The sequence below is a fragment of the Leopardus geoffroyi genome, chromosome B3 (genome assembly GCF_018350155.1).
Source record: "Leopardus geoffroyi isolate Oge1 chromosome B3, O.geoffroyi_Oge1_pat1.0, whole genome shotgun sequence".
Classification (NCBI taxonomy): Eukaryota; Metazoa; Chordata; class Mammalia; order Carnivora; family Felidae; genus Leopardus; species Leopardus geoffroyi.
Genome location: NC_059337.1, coordinates 73,362,282 through 73,387,129, shown reverse-complemented (window position 1 = coordinate 73,387,129; position 24,848 = coordinate 73,362,282). Strand labels below are relative to the sequence as shown.

At 43.3% G+C, this 24,848-nt stretch overlaps 1 long non-coding RNA gene and 1 gene segment (V, D, J or C); one reads left to right on the top strand and one right to left on the bottom strand.

Moving 5' to 3' along the window:
* LOC123583338 overlaps positions 1-24,848 on the bottom strand; it is a 74,774-nt gene that overhangs the window by 16,388 nt on the left and 33,538 nt on the right.
* On the top strand, positions 18,201-23,749 carry LOC123583365. Its single transcript, XR_006704835.1, has 2 exons — positions 18,201-19,285; positions 22,966-23,749. It is a non-coding gene; the product is annotated as an uncharacterized LOC123583365 (long non-coding RNA).

Below are 24,848 nucleotides of genomic sequence, written 5' to 3'. Positions count from 1 at the left end.
CCTGCTGCTCTTCTGTCAGATACAAGGGGCTTCTGGAAGTCTCCAAGGCTGGAGGGCCCAGGACGCATTTGGTAGTACATTGTGCTGAAGCTGTTCTATCTCCTTTTCCTGAAAGGCTTCTGTTCTGTCTTTCCCCTTCTTTAGCTCTTTAGGGTTTCCCATTCCTCGGCTTCTTCCTGCATTGAGGCCCATAGGTCTAGTCCCTGCATTTCCCTGGTTGTAGGCCAGACTCCAAGCAGATTTTGGCCCTTCCTGTGATTGGTACTTTTCTCCTTCCCTCTTTACCACCTGGAAATAGGCCAAAGCATCCAAAGGTCTTTGGTTCCTTTTTTTTTTAGCTCCCAATATGGGGCTTGAACTCATGACCCTGAGATCAAGAGTCACATGCTCTCCTGATTGAGCCAGCCAGGCACCCCCTTATTCCTTTATTCCTAATGACCTTGATTCAGACAGGGCCTGGCTTTTATGAACCATAGCACAGAGAAAAAAGTCACAAGAAATTCCATAAAATCTCTGAAGGATGAGAGAACCAGAGACCATGCTCCCTTCTTCTGAGATGGGAAAGCTAACCTCTCAGAAGTTATGGCCTGAGCTGAGGTCCTGAACTGAGGTGGGAATTCAGCTCTTGGTTTTCTGGCCAGTGCATGCTGCTGGTCCTCAGAGGGCTTACCTTGCACTAGGCTTGAGAGTCAGATTAGCAAAGAGTTGTGTGTCTTTGCTGAGCTCAGGGCTTGCTGAGTGAGGGGCTGGGGCCTTTCCCCTGCCTTTCACTGCATGCCCAGCATGGCCCTGGACAGGTGCTTGGACCCTGGGCCTCTGGCTCCCCCTACAACAAGAACAAGATGTCCCCAAGGCCCCTTCCAGCTCTCACCTCTGTGGGTCTTTGTGCAATTTGAAACCCAATCTCAGGGAAGAGCAGGGCAGATTTTCATGGAGGATGGGAGCATGGTCAGTGGCGATGCTGAGAGAAGCGGAGGGTAAAAGAAACAAAGGACAGGCAAAGGTTTGGGACAGTCACTGTCTAAGAACCTTAGGTGTGGCATCGATGAATGACATGTCCCCTGCCCCCACGGACAGAAGAAGTTGTCCAGCGCTGGGGGTTGGAACAGTGTTTGGGGGTGATGGGAGGGAGGTCATTTGTACATGAGGATCCCAGCTCACTTACCTGGTGTGACCATCACCTGGGTCCCCTTCCCAAAAGTGAGTCTGTTGTTCCCATAGCCACACTCTGGGTAAGAGCATTACAAAAAGGTCCTGGTTTTGTGCACCCTCTCATGAAGGACACACACCCTTCACTGGAGCTCTAAAAGCTGGGGACCTAGAGGGACACCTGGGTGGCTCAGTCAGTTGAACGTCCAACTTTGGCTCAGGTCATGATCTCACACTTTGTGAGTTCAAGCCCTACATTGGGCTCTGCACTGACAGCTCAGAGCCTGGAGCCTGCTTCAGATTCTGTGTCTCCCTCTCGCTCTCTGCCCCTCCCCCACTCATACTCTGTCCCACTCTCTCTCTCTCTCTCTCAAAAATAAACATTAAAAAAAAAAAAAGCTAGGGACCTGGAAAGCCTGATCCTTCTGTTTTCCCTGTAATGCATGCTACAACTACCCTAATGGGTTTAGCTGTGCCACCTCCCACTGGCCTCCCTATTCCTCATCATAGCTGTCAACAAACACAGCCTCTGGCTATTTTTCCTCTGGGGATGGGGGGGTGGGGGGACACAGAGCCTTCACAAAAGGTTGCGGAAAAACCTGCCTCCAATCTAGGTCAGGGTAGGTGTGAGTATTTCTAAAGATGGAAATTACAAGGCACCGGGGAGGCATTTTCTTACCTCAGCTAACACACCTGAAAAGAAGGTACCATTTTCTTGGGTAACATATGCAAAAATGTATTTTTCACTTTGCCAGAAAGAGTAGGAGCGAGAGCATTTCCAGCATGCCCTGCTGGGGCCCCGTGCTAAAAACATGCCTTGGCATGACTCAGTCACCTCTTCCTCTCTGGGGCTGAGTAAGAGTCCCGGTGACTCAGCCTGACTCACTGCAGTTTCTATCCTCACCTCACTCAAGGATTCTGCCCAGGGGGCTTTTTGTCCTCAAGAAAGTCAAACATCTCAGCAGATAACAGACATAAGTCCTTTTCCAGAAGCACGTAGGTGGAATCATGCTTGGTCTCTGCCTGGGAATGCGGACTGACCCTTGTCACCACTGTCCTGTCTCCAGCCAACAGGGCGCCCTGCCAGGTCCCAGGTCTTGTGCATGACCACATACAGTACCCATCTTGGCACATTCACATGTAAATTATTGTTAGACTTTTAATATGTAAGTGTTGTTTCTCTGATAAGACTGGAACTTCTTGAGAGCAGGGGCCGTATCTTATGCTTCTTTTTTTCTTTCTTTTTTTAAAAGCAGCTGTGGTCTCTAGCTTATTGATGAGACCCAGTGATCATAAACAGTTGAACTGATTTTTACTGTGCATAATTATTGGGACAAGGAGGCCAATTATGGGAGAGGTTCAAAGCAAAGTATACTCTGGATAAATGTAAGTTGCAAAATCTAAGTACCTAGGCAGGGAAAAATCAAGGAAACTTTTCTAAGACAGACAATAAGGAGGCAGTATAAAATCCAAAACATTTTGAGGTTCATATTGACCCTCAGCAGAGAAGGGGAGCCTCTGAATGAACAACTAAGTTACTTGATTCCAAAGGAAACTCAAACATTTACCTCCTGATACCTTGACACTGACTCTCTTTAAAAGGTAAAAAAAAAAAAAAATAACATGGTAGAAAATATATATTCTGAGTTAGCAGCATTGTTATGATCAATAATAACAAAATAGCAGTAGTACTAGTCATAATGATATTCTATTACAGACCATGCTAAATGCTACATATAAAAATGTAAACCCAGTTTTGGAGATGGGTTTACACATTTTAGGAGTTCTGACTTACTTGGGCTGATCAGAAGTTGGGTGCCAGTTCCAAATATGAGTTTCTGAATGCCTGTGTTCACACTCTGACATAACTCTATACAAAATGGCACCCTGTCACTGAGCCCGAGCCTGGGATTCCTATGTCACACAAAGGTTAGTTACTAAGCATATTCCTGCATCTGTGTGCATGTACCAAAGTGGGAGAAGGCATATAATTTTACTATTTACCCTTCATTTTCCTAAGACCATTGGAAGATGACAAGAAATAAGGAAGAACCCAATAGGAGATCCCACTTTATATACAGTAGATTATATAAAAAAATGTTATGAAAATTCAGGTTGAAAAGGTCATTCGTATAATTACAGAATTTCAGTTCTATCCAGAACCTAGGGTAGTTTTATCCATCCATACTTGCTAGATGTGCAGGATGTGTTTCTTGAATTCATGATGCTCATGGATAATAATGCGACACTATCATTGCCAACCTCTCTTCTTATTTAAGTAGCAGACAAAACCATGCCCATCCCCTCAAATAAATCAATGAAAATGTATGTCCCTCAGCTGTAATCCCAATCAGATCATTTCATAGAACTTACTTGTTTTGACAAATAGTCTTGTTCCTGGCCCAAAGACAACTTTGGAGCCTATAGTATTTCCCACAGTGATTTGTGCTATGACAAAATGGGCCATTTCCTTCTCCTTCCATTTTTATACCATAGCTGGGGAGCAGGCCCAGGGTGCCTACTGGAAGGTGCTAATAAAAAGGAACACTTTTTTAATACTCCTGTTGTAAAACCCATTTGTTTTTTCCTGTGTTGAACATATCTCACACTTCCTACCAGGTTCACCAAACACTAGTCACTATTCTGTGAAATCCAGGCACCAGAATCCCCAGGCTTTAGTCCCAGCCCTACTTCTCACTGACTTTATGAGGTTGGACAATTCAATCAACCTCCCTGGCTCTTAATGTCCTTGTTGTAAAAGTAAAGAGGACAGAATTAGATGATGTCTAAGCTCCCATTCAGAGCTGATGTTCTGTGATTCAGCAATGTCCAAAGTGCCCTTACTGTTACATTTTCTATAACTCACACTTGTGTTGGGCACTTGCCTATCAGTTACACTGGTGACTGGTCTACCTGGGGAAAATATAAGATACAGCCAGGGAAAGGGAGCATCAGGACAGTGGTTACTGGCAGCTCCTCTGTGTCCATGGGGTAAATGCCCCCAGTATCCCTGGTACTTTTTGTCTTTTCATGAAAAGGGGACGAGAATCCTTTGGACTTTTGGGGAATTCAGGTCAAGATCTCCCAAATCTCCATCTCTAAGTCATGGCAATATTTAAGAATAAAAAGATAAATTCCATGTTTTTCCTTACTCGGGATGATTGGCATTGTCTCTCATTTCTAAGTAAGCCCTGGCACAGGGTCTGTGACAGAATGTAGTAGAAAGAGCAAGGCTTTGAGATCAGGCAGACCTTGGTTTGAATGTAGACTTTTCTACTCACTAACACTGGGATCTCAGGCAATTACTTCTTTGAGCCTCAGTTTCCTCTTCTGTAAAATAGGGATACTGCCTTTCCCCTAGAGTTGTTTGAGGGTAAACAATACCATGTGTTATGTACCTAACATCGCATCCACACATCATAGGCACAAGGGAGTTACTGTTTCTATGATAAGTTACATTATTGATTAACAATATTATTTTCTCAGGGTTGTAGAATTTATGAAATAGCCATAAGTCTGTGCCTTGAGTCATATAAACTCTAGAGTGGTATATGAGTGAGGTCCCAGAACCACAGATTTTGAGTGTTTTTCCCCCACTCATCTCACACAGGAGGAGTCTAAGGCACACAGAGGGGCAATGACTTTTTCAGTGTTACACCACCAGCTGGGGCCAAGTTGAGAATGCTAGACTGAAACCAGAAGCCCTGGGCTCATTTCTCTGCACTTCACTGACTCTTCTTGAACAATGTTTAGTGTAAAGGGACACAATCTCTGGAGTGAATTTGGTATAGCTTATTTGGGGCATGGATAAAATGACCTTGAACATCCTTCCCCCAGTTCATCTCTGAATCAATGGCATTGGAAGTAGAAAGCATCCATTAGATCATGGCCATGCAATTTTCTGCTCTTCTAGCTTTTCCTCTCGATCGGGCTCCATTTAGCTCACTTGCAGTGCTAAAAACTCTGATATTAGACAGAACTTCTGCCAGCGTCATATCTTGGGAAAAGTCTTAATGGTTCACTAAATCCTATCTCAGAGAAAATATGCTTGTATAGTCTTTGAGTACTTTCACTAATTTGTCTGGGTGCCACAGTTCTTAATACATCAGTACTAGATTATAGTTAATTATAAATAAGATACAAATGATGCAAATAACATCTCCTTTTCACCTGTTCACTGACACCAGAATACATTTTGTAGTTACTACTTACTCAGCTCCACCTTCAGCCATGTGCCTGTCCCAAAGGTGAGTTTGTTGTTCCTCCCAGTGAGTCCCACAGTGTCTGATGCCTCACAATAAATTCTGTCACTTCACCTCCTTTCCTGATTTACCCTAATGAGTTAGAAAACACTCAAGATTTCAGATAGCTACTTGACTTATTTGTAGGAGAAAAAAGCATCCCCCCTGCCATGGAATAAATTCATAGCTCCTGGTGCTAGGGTGGGCAGAGAGGCCATGCAGACCTGCTTCCCCATTTACAGAAGAGAAAACTTAGGCCCAGAGCCAGAGATCTGTCCAAAGTTCCACTGCTAGTTGGTAGTAGAGACCAAACATGGATCTGTTTGATTTCTAATCTAGAGTCTTCCCCTCTTCACCACATTCTGGATGTTGTCATTTACTTTATCTCTTCTTCCCCTTGGCCTGGAAACCTTATTTCTTTAGGTGCTTGATTTCCATTAAACAAGCACTTATGAAGCACTTACATTGTAAAAGGACCATATTAGATGCTTCATGGGATATAACAAGAGTCTCTGCTTTCAAGGATCTTTCAGTTTTAATGGGAAGAACTTCTCAGTAATGAAAGGTTTCCATAGCTGTATGTGTCACAGATTATCCAAGATCCCATAGCTAAATTTGGGATATGGAGGGTAAGAGGAATGGGAGGGATGCCTGGGGAGAAAGTACAGCCAGGCTTCAAACAGGAAGCCAGCCTATTTCCAAAGATACCCGGTTTGTCCTAATTGTCTAGAGTGTTAGTCTCTGCACCATTCTGACCCAGTGAATTGATTCTACTGTTATTTCCAACTCCTCAATTGCCTATTTTCATTTTTAAATGTTCCCCATAAAGGCTCAATCTTAAATTCATAGGTTGCCTGATAAAACAAGGAAGATGCATCCATAAGGGTAAAACACACGTAAGTACATGTAGAAGCCTTAAGGTAGGCAAGAGAAAATAAGGGCAGGGTGGGGTCAACATTTACCTGGAGAGACTAGAAGCATGGTCCCTTTACCAAAGATGAGTTTGTTGTATCCTGACATTCACACCATAGCAAACACCCACACAAAAATGGCCTTCCAGTGTTGGGCTTTGCAACCTCTAATCTACTTAGGGAAGGCGAAAGAAAACCATTTATGGAGAACCTATTACATGCCAAGCAGGTTAATAACCATATAGTACATTATCTCATTCAGGCCGCAACTGCCTAGATATTATTATTCTTATTTTACAAATAAAGACCAGGTGATCTGAGGCTGAGCAGGTAGAACCATTACCACTATGAAAGACACAAATGGCTTGGGTGCACAAGACATTTTAGCATAGGACAGGTAAATCGTAGAGGAGCTTCAAGAGAAGAATCTTCCTCCTTGTCCCTTTTAGAGGAAGATTATGGCTACTTGGGGTTAATTCTCCTGCTAGAGCCAGATGTCAGAACTCTAGTTAACAGTGATCCCCTAAAACTCCAGCTCATCCTCCATTACACAATCATTTTTTGAGACATGAAGACATTTTGTCCTCTATCTTTCCATTATTCATCTGATATTCTACTCACCAGGCCTGACCAGCAGTCGAGTCCCACTCCCAAAGACCCATGTATAACCTAGGCCCTTCCCACAGTTGTTTTTTAGTCAGCCAAAAACACCCACAAGTCTACACTCTTCTCATACCCCCAACCAAGAGGTAGAACCCTTTCATCTATAACGGGGGTTCCATCTTTGCTTTCTTTTTGTATTCTACACAACACACAGGCCATTTGACACAAATTTGGGCATTTTTTGCGCAACACTTAAAATGAAGTCTCTATATACCCACATCTCTGGTTTATCACCATCAAACTCATGATTTTCAACTCTATTTATCCAACAGATAAATCTAGTCCTTTTATTGTTTCCATTACAGTTATCAATTTTTAGATTCTTGCCATAGTGTCTCTCCTAATTTTAACTTCAATCCATCTGAAACTTTATGGAGTGGCATCTAGATCATTATGAGTGACAGCTTCCCATTCCCCTAGTCAACTTTTTTTGCAGACTCAGTGCAGCCTTGTTACTTACTCAAGTCCTGTTCTGCCCACAAAGCCAGGTGTCCTTCTGATTAAAGGACACCCTGTCTGCTTCAGGTCTGGTAAAAACACCACTTGTCTTCTCTTTAGTTCTTATCTGTTGCGTATCTACTATTTTCCATGGGCCTCACGAGTAACATCTTGCCTTTCTCTTCTATTAAGAAAGAGCACGACTTGGACAGAAGAATACTATTAGAATGTTAAAGGACAGCTGAGGCTATCCTTCTCCCACCTCTTTATTTAAATATTCTGAAAATAGAAAGGCCTATTATATCCTATCATGTACTCCAAATGTTATAATTGGAGAGGAGATGACATAAGGAAGAAGAAATGCTTGGGAATTTAGACTTACCTGGGGTGACTTCGAGCTTTGTTCCAGTTCCAAAGGTAACCTTTTGGTTACCCCCAGTAGTCACTGTAATTCAGGCCTTTACAAAAATGGCTTCCTTTCTCCTGCCATTTACATTTGGGTAACATACATGTCACTGTACCTCAGAAGAAGGATCTAATGACTATGGCTATAGATCCACATGAAAATGGCTAGTGTACTAAGAACCTATATATATATCCTACATATGTAATTCCTTGAAAGAATTATACTAGCTGACCTAGCATTTTCTTTTTGTTCTGAAAACAGATGTTATTTTACATGTGTATAGCATTTAATAATTTATAGAATACTTTAAAATACATTATCTTATTTTGGTTTTAAAATTACTTATGAGCTGATGTTAAATATTTTCATTGTACTGATGAAGAAACTGTGGCCCAGATGCACTAATCAAGCCAAGGTTAGAAGAACTGGCTCAGCCAAAGTTTCTGCCTTTTTCTTTGAATCAACTCCTTGGCTGGGCTGTTTCAGTATGTTATTTTTGGTTCATCTCCATGCCTATTTTTCTCCACAGCTAGATCTTTGTATCCTCTATGCCATTATTTTAACATTTCTTGCTACATCAGAATGCACGTAAGTCTGCATAAACCATTAATTTCTTGACACTTGGGCCCTACAAATACTGCAGTAAGTTCAATGGGCCTCAGTAGCCACATTAAGTCTCCTACCTTAGTGACATATTGTCTACTTACTGGGTTTTACTAATAATCGTGCCCACTGCCAAAGATGAATGTGTTATAAACCACTGCACCGTGCTGCCTGATAATACATGAGCTACCTTGATAATAGATTAATGTGGTTAACATGCCTCTCCCCTCCCTCATGAGAGCTCTGTCTGGGATTCCGCACCCCCCCCCCCTTTTTTTTTAAATCACTGGAATAAAGACTATGGAATTAAGTCTGTGAAAGCCTCTTTTCAGGACATAATAGTAGTGATGTAGGGGAAAGCCTGAGAAGAGGTCAAGTGATATTCTCTAGACAGTGCTGACACTCATTTCCTTCAAAATGATTTGCAATTTTTCACCAAGTAATCTCGTTTTTTAACAGCCATATTTATCAGCTCTGATCCCCATTTTTACTTCAGAACCAACACGTGCTCACAATCTCATTTTACCAGTGGTTAGCAAATTGGCTGTATCCCTGTAGATAATCTTTCTTTTATCTTTTTAATGTATCTAAAAGTTTTATGAGCATGGAGTGGAACGTGGGATATCGTTGGAGTATTAGGGATGGGAACAGCATCCCTTTTTTTATTTTGTTTTAATGGCTTTCATCACTAAACCCCAATACTCATTGAGTTAAAGAATAAGGAGACATTTAGTCCCCTGTGCAACAGAAGACTACACGATAAGCACAAGTTTATAATCAGTAATAACCAGATACTTACTGGAGCTCACTGATAGCATGGTTCCCTTCCCAAAAGTCAACGTACTTGCCCCCTGGTAGGCACAGTGAAATGAGGCCCTACAAATACCTCGAGTACCCATTCACTCTACCTTGTTTATCACTATAAACAATGGAAATCTCGTATTCTGTCCTTACCCTCTGCAAGGAACTCAGTGGGCTTTAGTGTTTGGGTATGCAATAACAAAGCTCTGTTACTTTGTAAGGAGGAGGATAGGTCCTACCCTCACTCGATAACTAGTCACTGAACACCTCTGTGTGTAAGGCACTGAACTAGGCATAAGTGATATAGTGGAGGGCCTCTTTGACACCATTCCCATCTACCACCTGTAGGTCATCAGTCTAGGGAGTGACACACATAAAAATACACAGATAATATAATGTCAAGTGATGGAAATGCATGAATAAAATCAGGCTGGGCAATAGGATAGAAAACAACCAGGCAGCAGCTGGGTTTGATGGCTTGTTGGATTGACTGGGCAGGAAAAGTCTCTCTGAGGATGTGAGATCCAGGCATGGAGGAATTAATCATCACCTCCATTTACAGATAAGCAAATTGAGGGCTTGAGAGATCAAAGCCTGGATCCGAATCACATAGCATCAACCGTGGATATGGAGGCTTAGATCCTGCCTTCTCTCTGCTGAAGTACTAGGTCTAGTTCTACCATGTAAATTCCCGGTTAGAAAAGTTAAAGTGAGACAGGGTTTTTCCAAAGTGATTTTGGGATGTTATTTGGGTAGTTGGAAGCTGGTACTGGCCATTGAGGGCATCAAGGTCGTGAGAAGACACCAGCCACAAGAGAAGGTGTTGGTATTTCAGAACAGGTTTTTCTGATGAACGGGCTACTAACATGAAGAGGTTTCCTTCATTTCAATTAAGAGAGACAGAGAGAGAGAGAGAGAGAGAGAGAGAGAGAGAGAGAGAGAGAGAGATGGGGTGCCTGGGTGGTTCAGTCGATTAAGTGTCCAACTTTGGCTCAGGGCATGATCTCACAGTTTGTGGGTTTAAGCCCTGCATTGGGCTCTATGCTGACAGCTCAGAGCCTGGAGCCTGCTTTAAATTCTGTGTCTCCCTCTCTCCCCTCCACCTCAAAAATCAATAAACATAAAAAAAATTAAAGAGACAGAGAGAGAGAGAGAGAGAGAGAGAGAGAGGCAGTCTCTCCATTCTGCTTTCCTATTAAGTTGGCAAAGAATGCAAACTATTACGTAGCAGAATGAAATCTTACAGTTAGGATGGGGCAGGCACAGAGAATGCTCTACTCCCCAATAAATCCGCATAAACTGAAGATTCCTGGAAGTCCACTGAGACTTCCAAAAAAGCTTGTTACATGGGTGAATACATGTGGCGATACTTACTAAGATCCACCTTTACCATGGTCCCCTTCCCGAACACCAGCTTCTGGGTATTTGAAATACCACAGTGATCTATGTCCTCACAAAAACCAAAGGGTGCTTCACTTTTAAGTGTGGGAATCTTCCCAGGTTCTCTCACTTGGTTGAAACCCAACTCCACACTAAGACTGTATTTAGGTAAAACCCAAGAAAGGTCTTAAACGCATATACTCTTTGGGATGTTAGGAAACCTCTGAAACCATTTACTACAAGCTCCCCAACTCACACATTTGTCTCTTCAGTGATCTCAGGTTTTTGATAATCTCCAGGGGACAATCCTGCTCAATAATTACCATGTTCTATTTTCTCATAATGGGAAGGGTTCATCCAGTATCACAGTTTAACCCTTTCTCTGCCATAGCTGAACTTTGTTAAACCTCAGGGTTACCCTCCAATAGAGTTTTTCATAAAATCTGACTTTTTAAAAATTACGAGTCATCTGACTGCCCACACTTTTCAAAGAGATTTCACATACATACTATCTCATTTGAATCTCACAAAATCCTTTGAGTGAGGCAGAGCTGGAATCATTATCTCCATGTGACAGATGAACTGAGGCTTAGAGAACTTGAATGGTGTTCCCATGGCACAGAGTTGGTGAGTGGTTGAGCTGGGTCCACATTATCTTTTGGCTCCTAGTTGAATGTCTTAATGATTTATTTTGTACACATTCATGTGTTGATCACATCACCTTGCCTTTCAAATATTCCTCCCTTTCTTATTCTCTTCGCATTGAAAAAGACAATATCATCAGCAACAAAAACAATACTTCTCCCCCATCACCCCTCCTCTCCTGCAAAAACCCCAAGCAAACCTCCAGCTCAACTCTTTTTCAGAGCAATGTTTTTTTAATGCTCATATGCTTTCTGTGAGCTGGGAGATAAGAGTTACCAATATTTCAGTTGCATTAATTGGGAAAAATGAGGGCCAGGGGAGATAAATCAGAATGCTAGTTATTGAGGTTGTAGCCTGTACAGACAGCAATATATTGAGCCTTAGAAAACGTGAGTCCTTGCCCTGCTATTGTGTCCATGTTCAAATCACTTAACCACTCTGAATAAAGAGAAGCACACCTTTCCACCGTCCTCTGCTTCTTGAGACAATCAGATAAAAGATGTGAAGAAATAAGAAAAATATACCTTAATTGTTTTCCTTAAGAAAATAGACAAAATATCGACGTAGCAATATCTTTTATCCATAATGAATTTGTATATACGTATGTGTTTGTGCATAAGAGCAAGTTTAAACATTTTTAAGGCAAATTTGGGACAGATTACTTTGGGCTGACATAGCACATTAATGGCTGGGTTCTGGCTTCACTGCTAGAAACAGAATTGTGGCTCAAGTGCCAGTAGTCACTTGGTTTGACTAACACCCTAGTTTCTCCTCCAAAAATTAGCTTGTTTCCTGCAGTGTTGGTCACATGGTGATTTGAGGCCATCAAAACCCAAAGGGACCAAGGGACCAAGGGACTTGACCAAGGACATTTCCTACAGCCTTGACAAAGTGGGGGGGGATGTGGTATTTAGGATAATCCTGTTTGCTATTGCTATACCCACATTATAGAGCTGGAATGCCTGGAAGTGGGTACATATTTGGGTCTAACCCAATCATATATTTACTTATTTCTCTGCTTTGGCTGCTTGGACCTAGATCTATGAGTGAAGTTAATAGCTCTCAACCATAGCTTCATTCAGGGGTCCGTTTGACCATTTTTAACCCACAGAGAAACCCGAGAACAGGAAGCGCCCTAAGCCCTGGAAACCTTCCAGGCCATTCATGCTTCCAGGGTGGAAATGCTGATAAACACAATCACACACAGGCATGCACCATTAGGGTCTCTATACTCAATTTAGTGCCGAAGGAAGATGCCAAAGGGAGGAAGGATACATTAGTGGGTCCACCTAGGCTCTCTGAGTTGCTCTGCACTATGGATCAGCTTTACTTTCCTTGGTCTAAGTTCCCAGACTTCCTCTAGCTATTCTAGAGCCTCCACTGGTGAGGCTAGTATTAAGGAAGGGGGTAAGGAGCCTTCTTGGGGAAAGTTTACAGAATACAATGGAGGAGTCATTCTTGATAAGAAAGGAGTATAACAGTTGATGGCACTTCTAACAGCGAGATGACCAAGAACTACAGGACTCAACAAAAATAAACCTTGTAAATCTATCCTCCAACTTGGCATGCCCATTCTGGGCCGAGGGCCAAATCTTTCCCCAAGCATTGGGTATAAAACCAGAGTGTATGTTGCAAGAAGCCTCACACACTCTAGTGGGATTGCCCTTCTCTTTTGCCTTTGGTGGGGATGAACACAGTCTCCTTTTAGATTCTCAAGTTCCTAAAAGGGACCCTAAGTCATCTTGACCTTCCTTTTGCCTCCCCATCCCAGTCTACCTAGCAAGGAGGGTCCTCCAGGAGGGGCAGTACACATGTTCCCTTAGTTTAAGGGAATTCATTCATTTCCCTTTCATTTTCTTCACAGTGATGTTTCCCTAGAGTCAAAAACAACCCACTCACCAGGCCGTACAGTTAGCTGAGTTCCTTTTCCAAAGTACAGCTTCCCTAAGGTTGAGCCTCTATCGACACAGTGCTGGCCCCCTTTACATGAACCTGGTGCTGATGTTCCCCAACCACTGTCTCTCCTGCCCTGCGGATAGGGTTGAAAATCCACCTCCATCCTCTTTAAATGGCTTTAAGTGTTTTTCTTGTGCAGCCAGCAGTCTTAGCTGGACAGTCAGTCCTCATAGGCTCTCTCAGGGGACAAACGGTCTACACGGTAACAATAGCCTTCCCACCTGCAGAGGCCCCTCCCGTCAGAAAGCAATTACACGTTCCTTTGAGAGGGTTGAAATTGGAGGGAACTTTGCTTCCCTGGCCCTATTTCCCAGTATAAAAGACTGCTCACTTACTTGGATTGACATTATGTTTGGATCCCTTTCCAAAGCTGAACTCGTGAAAACTTTGATAGACTAGATCTGCCCTCTGCAAAATCACCTCATTTCCCTCATTCAACCTCTGGTCCTCCTGCCAGGCATTTCTCTTTTCTCCTCTTTCTTTTTCCCTTCCAGATACCCCCTTTTATTTTCCCATTTACTGCACTGGGAAATCATGCCCCACCATCTTCTAGGCTTAAAAAATCCCAAATAGCCTTTACTTCATGAATAATTTGGTGACCGATTTCTTCAGCTATCAAAATAATAAAAATAGAGGGAACAGGCCTGGGCTCTCACCTTTTCATCCTCTAGGCTTGAATCCTGGGATGTTAGCACTTACGAGTTGAAAGGGAGCACAGAGGTGATTCAGCCCATAGCTAAAATGGTATAGACATCCCTTCTCTAACATCCAGTGCTTACTAGCCTTAAGGACCAGAGTGAGGATCTCCAAGGAAGAAGAGCTCTGGACTTCCCAAGCAGCCTTTCCACGGCAGGGCAGTTCTCCTAGTTCAAAAAGATTTCACCAGAGGCTGAGATACATCTCGCAACCACCGGTTTTGTTTTTGCCTTCTGTACTAACCCCTTCCTCGTCTACATGGCAGTTCTTCAAATATTTGAAAAGAGATATCTCATCTTAATAGAGTACAGTGACATCCTCTCTCACTCTTTCTTCAGGGACCTGAGACCATTTCAGATAGTTAGCTTGATTTTTAGCTGACCGTGAAGCCCTTGCCCTCAACAAATTTATCGTGGTGAAGGTGTACCTGATGGGGAGAGCCATTTCTGGGGTCGAAGAGGAGGTGAGGGAGACGAGTGAAGTAGAAATCTTAGGATCCTAATGCAAACTGGGAAAGCTTTTTGGGAACATAGCTACTGACCATTGAGTTTCCCAGGTGAAACTGCCCATAACCGTAGCCACCATTTTATTTAAAAATGATTCTGACCCTTTCCTTCTTACTTACTTGCTCTTACAGTTACTGTGGTTCCTGCTCCAAAAACGTAGTTGTAGCCACTAGTGCCACAGTGCTAGGTCTACCTACACTAACCTCATCAAGACTGTGGGCTGTGGCAGGCAGGCTGCCTCCGGGCCTAGCTTTACGCCCCTGTGCAAGAAGACCTTGGTAACTATTCTAACCTCTTGCTTTGGCTTTTACTTTCACAGAGTTTCCTCATTTGTGACGAAAGCAGGGGATGCTAATATCCATCCTGGGGGATTGTTCAGAAGGCAATATGAGTTCAAGTAGGAGACGCACTTTATACAGTACTTTATACAGCACACAGCAAGCATTCAGTAAGAGTTCGTCAGGAAGATCAAGATTAATTCTTTTCATCTTAGAAGATGCATATAATTTTAGTTTGTCACATCTTCTCTCTGAAACCTGGAACGTTCATAGGTACTTTAAATTATATCCTAAGGCTCCTTTGTCAACTAGTAAAAAATTGCCAGCAGTTAAACTTTGGGAATTTTTCATATATAGGATGCCATCCCAAGAGTAGGGTCGGCAGTTTCAGAATGTTTACTGAATCATAGGACTTGCTTACTATGTTTTATATCTGTTTAAGAGACATATGAACAAGGAATGATAAATTGTTATGGGGGGGGGGGACCCAAAACACAAAATAAAAGAACTCAAAACAAATACAAACTGGTAAGAGGAATTTAGGATAATATGTTGGTGCACTTATAGACAATTATAACTTACTTGGCTTTACGCTGAGCTTGGTTCCAGATCCAAAGTAAAATATGTTAGAGTTGTACACCGTGTTTACTATCATTACAAAAAGTCTGGGACTTCCTAAAAGGGAGGTGGTTAAACAGAGGAGACCAACCAAGGTAGGTCAAGCCTCACTCAACCCCACCAGCTTCTTGCTATTTTCCTAGAAAATTCAAGAACCAAAGTGAGAAATGAGCCAAGAAGACACATTCATTATCAGAGACAGGCAAGATAAGGGCAACTGATTTTCTCCAGTGGTTTTATCGATTTCTTTTCTTTAGTTTTCTGCTTGTGTTCATTCTTATGTCTTCTGTGCTCCATACACACAATATTTGCAACAAGGACACTGCCAGTAAATGCTTTTTACCTTTTTCTTTTCCTAATTATAAATGAAAATTCTCCTCAGGTGGACTGGACTGTGAGAAAAATCCTTACTCTCTGCCTTTAGTTCCAGGGCTATCTGGAAGCTTCTCTCCCTGGGTCTGTACCTGGATCTGTGTGCTTGACAACTTGAGCTGGGCTACTTTTAATGATATCTTAAACCACACCAGCTGGTTTGCTGTAGTCTGTATGTATCATCCACCAAGATCCCTGTGTCCTATCTGTCAGAGTACCTACATTACATAACCAAATGTACTTTAACATCCACATTGACACTCTCCTTCCAGCCCCCACAATGAAACCGTACATTTTGGCTTTTGTGTGTGTGTGTGTGTGTGTGTGTGTGTGTGTGTGTGTGTGTGTATGCTTTCTGCCTGCATGTTCTCTTTAGCAAAGAAGAAGAAAAGAGGCCTCAGTGCTGGCTGTCATTTGCAAGTCTAGATGAAACATTATTTATGAGCAAAATATTTTGCTGACAATAAGAACAGAAAGGGAAGCTCAGTGCCAACAGTTAGACGCCCACACAGTTTGGATTTAAACAAATCTCAACAAATGAACACAGTTATGAGAAATAAAATAGAGGTGACTTCAGTCTAAGCCAAGTAATTATAATACTTAGGCAGTTTTGGAGGGCAAGGGGTTTACTTGTTCTCACTTGTAGAAATGATAAGCAGTGTGTTACGGGAACACTTTGCTGGAAGGGCACCAGAGAGCTATAGAAAGAGAGCTTCATTTAAATATCTTAAATAGGCACGTTTGTGTTTAGCAGTAGAAATAAGCTAGAATAGGCTAGAAATATGGCTGGCTAACTAGACTTGGTTTAAGATAGTTAGTTCCTGGTAAAACCATCTTGTAGCATTCGGTCTGGCTCAAATGGAAATGTTATGAGACATAGAGACTCCCTTTATGGAATCTGTTCCTATTATTCAGCATTCTTCTAGGTTAGGATAGCTTCTTCTCCACTCATTTTTCATCAACTCCCCTTCCAAACTTAGCAAAAAGCCTTCTCTTTCTCTTTGGTCTTTGATAAATACTTCTCTTCTTACATTACCCTTTTGGGCATGTGCTGTTGGTGTCTCTCCACCAGCCTCAACCCCAGGCCCATTAACTTACATGTATGTACAGTAGACATTAATAGATTAATAGATCAGTGCAAATAGAATTTGATTGTGGAGGCCTACCAGGTACAACAGTCAACTGGGTCCCAGATCCAAAGGTCAGTTGCCAGCCTGAACCTGAAGAAACACTGTGATATGCCCAACAACAAAAACCAGATCAAAAGGCTAGGCTGGCAGTGCAAAGAGTTGGCAATTACTTTATGGGTTAGGCCTCACATCATTGCCAGACTATTGTCTGTCCACAAATCATAAATAAACCCGTCTTTATAATCTCCCTTTCTTTTAGGGAATCTTTGCTTTCCACTCTCTACTACAGAGTTCTAAGTGTCAAACATAAGCTTTCAACATATATGTAGAGTGAGTGGTCTCTGATTTCAGATGTTAAACCAGGGTTCACATCTTTTCATCTAAGAAGACTCACAAAGCCCAGGACAGAGACAATTTCTCCTCTACTCTGGGCATCACTGGGTTGTGCAACTAGGGAACTGCTCAAATCCTTGCGTCCTCCTTAGACTCAGTCTACAGGATCTACATGAGGTATGGAGCTGCAATTATCTGGTTAGTTTGGCTGCTAGTTTGATATTGCTAAAATAATTTTACAATGATTAAATTATCAGGGGAAATTTCTAGTTTTCCACTTTACTTTTGGATCATTTCTTTTCTCCTGGCTAAAGTGGGACCTATATTGATCTAGCTGCCAAAAGTCTTCAAAAATGGGACAAAAATAAATTTTAATATTTTCTAAAGTAGTGAGGATGGCACGAAAGGGTTGTGCCCAGGAGGGATCAGAATACAGATTGTCACATTCGAGGGAACAAATGAGATCCACCTCCAGAAGGTAACTTCCCTGAGGGCAATATCACATTGAGTTTGTTCCCTAATGGGTCCCTGGTCTGAGCATCAAGCCTGGCAGAGAGTAGATGAACAAAAATATTTGTCAGATGAGTCCTGTGGACTCCTCAAACATCAGGCCAGGTAAATTAATGGTTGAGACAAGCTCAGAAAACTGGAGATTTAAGTTTTAGTTCCAGCTCAGGCACAGATAGGCTGTAAGACCATCATAAATTACCTGGTAAATTAGCTGGTAAATGAAGCTATGAGATCATGATCAGTCTCATCCCCAGGCCTTAGTTCCATCATAAATGGAGACAATCAAAAGGGATGATTTTAAGGGTTCTTTCTGCTTCATGAGGCTATGTCATACAAATTTTTGGCCTGAAGTTTCAGAAACAAGAAGCATCCCCTTGTACTTATGAGTAAACTTTTTTTTAAAGTGATTTTCAGGGGCGCCTGGGTGGCTCAGTCAGTTAAACTTCTCACTCTTGATTTCAGCTCAGGTCATGATCTCACGGTTCGTGGAACCCTGAGTCGGTTTCTGCACTGACAGCATGGAGCCTGCTTGGGGTTCTCTCTCTTCCTCTCTCTCTGCCCCTGCCTTGTTCTTGCTCTCGCTCTCTCAAAATAAATAAATAAACATTAAAAAAAAAAGGTGATTTTCAGACTCTGGGAGAGGCTAGTCACAGTTATTTTGGTCAATGATAATTACTTGCAAGTTTCCTTCCATAAATGGACATAATCTTACTTAGCTGAAAAGAATGGTGCCTTAGAGGCTTGTTAAAGAATTAGAAATCTTGTCACTGATGACTGTACAAATCCAGGACTACAGGGCCTAGCCAGTACCCCAAGAATCAGTCACACCCCTTTACTCTCACCACATATATTCTGGGAGAAATACCCAGGGCTCCCCTACATGCGCATTTCACACCAAGACATCAGGTCCTAGCCAGGGGTACTTTTGTCCTCCTTCTATTTGATGCTCATTCACCCTTTCTAAACATTCTTCGTATAGTGTATAATTGGGGCTAAATCAGCTCCTAATCCACAGACATTCCTTAATCCAGGGGTACACTTTTATACTTACTGGGCTTCACAGATAACTCAGTGCCTTGTCCGAAGATAAGCTTTCCTCCCTGGTTATAATTCACACTGTGTTACATATCCTGTCAAAAACACATCCAATCTTCTGAACACATTTCTAATCCTCTCCCTCCAAACCCACAGCAGACCTCTTCTCACACCATAGCATGAATTGTGGCTATACTTATTGTAACTTTTTTTCTTATAAGGGGAATAAAGTACTTACACAGGGGACTGATAGAGAATAATGAGAATTCCTATTTATCCGAAAATGTTTCTATCCAAACGGATTTCTCGTGTTTGTTTAATGGCTCTGGGTATTGCTGCTCAGGGAAATGGCTTCCTTTCAAGTATGTTTCTTGTGGTATCAGCTAGAAATACTTGGCACACAGGGGTTAAAAAATTAAGGGCAGGTGAGACTCTGGGGAATCAGGTGTACCCGCAGTGACCACAACCTGGGTCCCTGCTCCAAAATTCAATTTCCACCAGCCATCAGTTGTCACACTGGTGACAAACGCTTCTACAAAATGGCTTCCCCCGAGAAGACAGCTGGTAAATGAAGACAAACTGCTCATGGGGAAACAATCTTGCTACAAAATGAGGTAACTGCATGATATGAGATATAAGCTTTTCCCTCCCTTCTCTTCTAATTTCTCTTCTTTCAAGACACCAAGGATGATGTGTGCCAAGAGCTGTACTTCCCAGGCAGCAGGGCCAGACAGCGGCGCCTCTGGGGTTAACAAAGCCTCGGCCCTCGCTCTAGACTCTTTAGTGACCCCAGTCCTCGGTACCACTGGAGTGCAGGTGACAACTGATCACCACTGCTACTCTCACCTTTAAATTATCTGGTGATTTGAATTCATGAGTCTCCTAGAAAAGCAGTTGTAGGATGTCTGAGCTTGGAGCCTCTTGGAACTATATCCGTCACTGGCGTCTACTACCCTCGGTTTGTAAATTTACAAAATAGGGATAACTCTACTGAAATCTCTGAGGAAGACTTGCCGTCAGATGGGGTTACTTATTGGAAGTTTGAGAGAGCAGGCAGACCCCAGGCCTGGATTCCTGGTGGGGTCCTGCTGGGTTTCTTCCCCTCTACCCCTCCCAGATCTCCTTCAAGGATGAGAGGCTGAGGAAGATGACTGACCCTTGGTCTGCTCAACCCCTTTAATATTCTTCTGACTCAAGGAGGCCCCCATAGAAAAGAGATCAGGTCTTTCCTTTGGAGATAATAGTATTCAGTGCACAATTCAAATTACATGCCACTTACTTGGCTTGACAAGCAGCCTTGTCCCCTTCCCAAAGATAAAGGAGAAGCCTTGTCCTTGTACACAGTGATTAGCTCAGCATCAAAAACCTGCCAACTCAGCGTTCCCCCACACCGAGCCCTCCTGAGGAGGGAAACCTCCAGTGCATTTGCTCGGGTGTCATTCACACACACCTATGATTTTCCTCCCTGAATAAGCGATCCCTCCCCCTCATTATCCCTTTCTACCTCCCTCTCCATCCCTGCACCTGAGGTCAAGATGGACCCAGGCCTCGAGATGCTTGGGCTCATTCCATCTCATTTCCCTCCCATCTAGTGGTACTTACAGGGCAGCACAGACAAGCTGGTTCCCTGACCGAAGATCAAACCCTGGCCATAGTTATTCCCACAGTGCCTCTGGGCTCTGCAAAAACCCCCTAGAGCTCCCCTGACTTCATCTCAACAGCACAAGCGACCCAGGACCCAGAACCTGTGTTTCTAGCTTTAGGATGAAAAAGCCAACCTGTTTGTCCTGTCCAGTCCCGGGAACAAAGGGGGTTTGGGACACGCCGAGCAAAGGTTCCAAAACCTAACCCAACAACCCTGGTGTCCTGAAGGGTGCAGCTCTGCGTTAATGAGCCCGAGTTTTTTTTCACAGAGAGAGACTCCAGGGTCTGGAAGAGGCTTAAAGAGGTTCTCTCATTTCTCCTCCTGCCTCAAGGCAGAGTTGTGCTTCAATCACCCCTGATAGGAGGGTGTCTATCTCCTTTCAGAAACTCTCTAGAGAAAGTGCTCTGGCAACTGCTCCTGACAGCTCATTTTCACTGTTCAAAAACCTATTAGGAAGGTTTTACCACTAAGCTCGCTCCCTTCTTCTTGCAGTCTTAGCTGCGTCCTGTGGGCTGCGTCCTGATGGGGCTGGAGAACACAGCCCCTCCAGCTCTTGTCCAGAGCCTCCGTTCCCAGACTGACATATGGGAGGCAATTCCACTTGCCCTTTAACCTCTTTTCTTCCATAGGCACTGCCCCTGTTTGCCTCTATAGAGACTTTACTGATCCTCAATCTCTGGGTCTGAGAGTTTCATTCAGGGGCTATTTTCAGGCGCCATATTTCACCATGAGCTTCACCACCCAGAGGAGCAGAAGGACAATTTGGGGGACAAGTTGCTCTTTTCTGTGAAGCTTCCAGCCTCTCTCTGTCGCTGTCCCTCCATAGGGGAAGCCTGTGTCTTGGGGCATTCTGGAGGTAGTCACACTGGGGTCAGCATGGTGGGAGGCTGTGTAAGGTTTCAGCTACTGTGAGTGCATCCCTGTGAGTGGCCTCAGGAGCTCCAACCACGCAGCTCTCTGCAGATACCTCTCCCCTGCCTCTGACACTTGGATGATTTTGTATTTAAATGAGCGAGGATTCTTTCTATTTCCGCTTAGATACTTTCAAATCCCAGGTGAAGAATTTCATAGAGCAGGCTGACATTCTCCACCCTCCCCCCACCAATGCCGGCTCTCCTCCTGATGCATGACAGAGTCTTGACAGAAGAGCCCGAGGGGCAAAACAAAAGTTCCACTGTGTGTTGGGGATGATGTTTATCATTATTATTAATAGCTAGGGTTTAATGAGCTCCTTTTATGTTTTGGGCACTATGCTAAATACTTTAGCTGTGTCATTTTATCTGATCCTTACAGTAACTCAACAGAGTGGGTATTTGTTTTTATCCTTATTTTATGGATGGGGAAATTGAGGCTCAGAGAGGTTAGGTAGTTTGCCCAAGGTCACACAGCTGAGCAAAGTCTGGGAGCCAGGACTTGAATTTAGGTTTTTCTATCTCTAAAGCTCATTCTATGTCGCCTAATCCATAAACACTTGTGTTTAAAATGTCCCAAGGGAACAATGGCATCTCAGGGATGCTGCAGAAGTAGACTCAGCGCTGAGTCTCACTTTCTACAACAGAAATTTTGTTCCCAGATGAGATGCCCAAAGTTCTAATGGTTCTTTTTAGAGATTTAAACTGCAGTGGCGGGTGGTGTGGTGGTGGGTGGGGGTGGTCAAAAAAATACTTTCTGACAGCAAACATTGCTAAATTTCAGAATTGATTACAGAGAGGCACTGAGGAATTTCCTGCCCTAGACCATCCCTGGAGGGCCAGGGAGCACACAGGGAAGCCTAGTTAGGGGTGGTATGGCATTGGGTCCCTCTGGAAGTCCTTCCTGACATTCTCATTGGCTCAGTGGTTGTTTATATCTCTATTTCTTTGAAAATGTTGTATATGCTCCTGAGAACCCCTCACTATGAGCCGTAGTAACAGATTGTGTGTGCATGTGTGTGTGTGTGTGTGTGTGTGTGTGTGTGTGCACGCGCGCGCATCTCATTTTAAAGCAGAGAAGGAAACCAACTCTCTTTGGCCTGGGGAAAGAACATTAATAAAGAGCCCAAGCAGATGCACAGGATTAAAGTATTTTTCAAACTAATGATTTGATTGATTGCCCCTAAAGGCCCAGCCAAAGAAGAATACAACTTACTTGGCTTCACAGTGAGCGTGGTCCCGTCCCCAAAGGTTAATTTGCCTGCGTTGGTGTTACACAGTGTTCAGTGCTATTGCAATAACCTTGACTGGGGCCTCTAGGAAGACAGGTGGAGGTGGAGGAGGCAAGCAGGAAAACAAAATCTAAAATGACTGCCCATGGCCAAAACAATCTTCTTGTAATTAGGTTAGAATGTGGGATGAATACTAATAACTCGCAACTTCCCAGCCCGATTGTATTTGCCATAATCTTCCTTGAAAGAATGGGCCTTGGCGGGAGCACCTCTTGGGAAATTCACTCAAAGTGGCTACTGCTAGTCTCCTGGGATCCCGTCTTGTTTGTTATTCCTGCAGGCCTTTTGTCTATTTTCATCCAATTCCTGCCTTTTTTCTCCCTACTTTCCATGGACCTTCCTTCTCATGGAGGTTCACATATTTTCTCAGGGAGAGACTCCACGGATAGTAAAAGCTAAAGCACAATGCTGTAGGGAATATACGCATTAATAACCTTGTTTTCCAGCTGGTATCACGAACCACCAACACAAACCAAGCAAAAAAAACACCACCTGTGTTTTGACAGCTTCCGCGTGATGGAAGACAGGCTTCTTGGGAAGAATAATTAGCCAGAAAGAAGAACTTACTTGGTGTGACCATGAGCTTGGTGCCTTTCCCGAATGTGAGTTGGTAACTCCCAACCCTAGAGTCTACCCAGAGTTTCCTTTCTTTGCAAAATCCCTGCAGAAGCTGAGAAAATGAAACCACTCACAGCACAAGGAGCAGTGCTGACAGAAGTTCAGACTGTCACAGTAACCAGATGACAGGCAGAAGAGCTGTGACAGAGGCTGGCCATGGGGTGGACCATCCCTTGGAGTCCTAGAGACATGGCTGGCTTTCAGAGGCCATCCAGTTCATCCTCCCATCTTCTGCCAAGGTGTTCTCTGACCAAAGACCTATCCAGTCTTTAAGAGCTCCTGGGAAGGTGGTTCTCCTTTGCCAACAGCTTTTGCATTCAAGAAACTGTGCCTTATCTAATTGAAATCTGCAAACTGCAGCCCGAGTTCTTTGTGTCTCTAGCCTCCCTCCTTGAAGGAAATTTCGCGTCAACAGACTCCAAACAGAAACTCATCACGACGTACCACACTAGTCCCAGTGGTTGTTTCTGGGGAGCAAACTGATACTGAAGGAAATGGATCAAGGTGAATATTGGCTTTATCTGTAATTTGAATTGTTTTTACCATGAGACATCTTCATGTATTTCTTAGACAAATTTAAAATTAATAACAACATTAAATATTTTAAATGGCTCTTGGATCTCACACAAGCCTTCCTATGTGCCTCAGGCCAAGGAGTCTCCACTGTTCTTTCCTAAGGTTTTGGTCTCCTGGGATCAGAGGAGGGAACTGGGCCAGGATGTGTGGTCAGAGCAAGCCGGAGGCACTGAAGCTGGGCTGCGCTATATGCCCATGATTGTCTGCTGGGCTTTTGAATCCTGCCATTGTAACCTGTTTAACTTCCTGCTCAGAACCAGCTTCCCAGCTCTTAACAGACCTTTGTTTGGGGGCAAAGCATTCCTGGGAACATTGAAAAATCATTAAGGGAAGAAGCCATGCAGATCAAAATTAGAGATAGCCAGGGACACTTACTTGCAATCACAGAAAGTCTTGTGCCCTTTCCAAAGATAAGCCTGTTTCCTGAATCCCCACAGTGATTGCCTCTATAACAAAAACTCTGAATGGCCCAAGTTTTTTGGGATGTTTCCTCTTGTTAATCTTTTTCTCAGATAAAAATCTTCCCACTTAACAATAGTTTTTGTTTTCCCTTGCTTGTCTTTGCCTCCTTCTCCCTGATCCTCTACAAAATGTGGTGTAATTAAGATGCCTCTAGCTTTGACCGTCTACTGTCTGTAGGAGTTTCTGTACATGGAGCTGTGGCCCAAGAATGCATTTCTGAACCACCTGCAAACTTCCATTTTATTGTTAGCCTGTGAAAAATATTCTGAAGGAAACTCCTATCTCTGGCCTCATACTGAACTCTTTGCTGTGCTAGAACTAAAAAGGAGTGCCTCCTTTTCCTACATGAAGGAAAGGATTTGGAAAATGGCACACAGGGAGAAGGCTTGACACAAGATGTTGCTCTTGGCTGACATACCATCTTTGTTGCCTCTGGCATTTAAATAGGTCTTTACAAAGTTATCTCCCACCCATCCCTGGAACAAGGGAAATGAGAAGGCATGGGGCATCAGAGCCAGGAATCTTAGCAGAGGCCAAATGGGAAAAAGTGGGTCTTTTATGAACAAGTGGAAGGAGAGGGTCATAGGTAGGCTGTGGTTACTTCCAAAACCACTTAGGTTGGAGCCAGAAATCACACTGGGTTTAGCAGTGTGTTCAAATAAAGTCCACTGGG